Source organism: Eumetopias jubatus, unplaced genomic scaffold, assembly GCF_037043125.1.
Source record: "Eumetopias jubatus isolate StellerSeaLion01/CBP00866 unplaced genomic scaffold, mEumJub1_p1.0 scaffold_11, whole genome shotgun sequence".
NCBI classification, from domain to species: Eukaryota; Metazoa; Chordata; class Mammalia; order Carnivora; family Otariidae; genus Eumetopias; species Eumetopias jubatus.
Window position 1 is genome coordinate 98,143,367 of NW_028274817.1, and position 1,325 is coordinate 98,144,691.

A 1,325-nucleotide genomic window follows, 5' to 3' on the forward strand; every position below is an offset into this window, starting at 1 on the left:
TCAGGACTGCCTTTGCTGTATCCCAAAGATTTTGAACAGTTGTGTTTTCATTTGCATTGGTTTCCATGAATTTTTTTAATTCTTCTTTAATTTCCTGGTTGACCCATTCATTCATTAGTAGGATGCTCTTTAGCCTCCATGTATTTGAGTTCTTTCCGACTTTCCTCTTGTGATTGAGTTCTAGTTTCAAAGCATTGTGGTCTGAGAATATGCAGGGAATGATCCCAATCTTTTGGTACCGGTTGAGACCTGATTTGTGACCTAGGATGTGATCAATTCTGGAGAATGTTCCATGGGCACTAGAGAAGAATGTGTATTCCGTTGCTTTGGGATGGAATGTTCTGAATATGTCTGTGAAGTCCATTTGGTCCAGTGTGTCATTTAAAGTCTTTATTTCCTTGTTGATCTTTTGCTTAGATGATCTGTCCATTTCAGTCAGGGGGGTGTTAATGTCCCCCACTATTACTGTTTTGTTGTCAATGTTTTTCTTTGCTTTTGTTATTAATTGCCTTATATAATTGGCTGCTCCCATGTTCGGGGCATAGATATTTACAATTGTTAGATCTTCTTGTTGGATAGACCCTTTAAGTAGGATATAGTGTCCTTCCTCATCTCTTATTACAGTCTTTGTTTTAAAATCTAGTTTGTCTGATATAAGGATTGCCACCCCAGCTTTCTTTTGGTGTGCATTAGCATGGTAAATGGTTTTCCACCCCCTCACTTTCAATCTGGCGTGTCTTTGGGTCTAAAATGAGTCTCTTGCAGACAGCATATTGATGGGTCTTGTTTTTTAATCCAATCTGATAGCCTGTGTCTTTTGATTGGGGCATTTAGCCCATTTACATTCAGGGTAACTATTGAAAGATATGAATTTAGTGCCATTGTTTTGCCTGTAAGGTGACTGTTAACTCTATGTTGTCTGTGTTCCTTTCTGATCTTTGCTGCTTTTAGGCTCTCTCTTTGCTTAGATGACCCCTTTCAATATTTCTTGGACAGCTGGTTTTGTGTTTGCAAATTCCTTTAGTTTTTGTTTGTTCTGGAAGCTTTTTATCTCTACTTCAATTTTCAATGACAGCCTAGCTGGATATAGTATTCTTGGCTGCATATTTTTCTCGTTTAGTGCTCTGAAGATATCTTGCTAGTCCTTTCTGGTCTGCCAGGTCTCTGTGGATAGGTCTGTTGCCAATCTAATGTTTCTACCATTGTAGGTTACATATCTCTTCTCCCGAGCTGCTTTCAGGATTTTCTCTTTGTCTCTGAGACTCGTAAGTTTTACTAGTAGATGTCGGGGTGTTGACCTATTATTATTGATTTTGAGAGGGGTT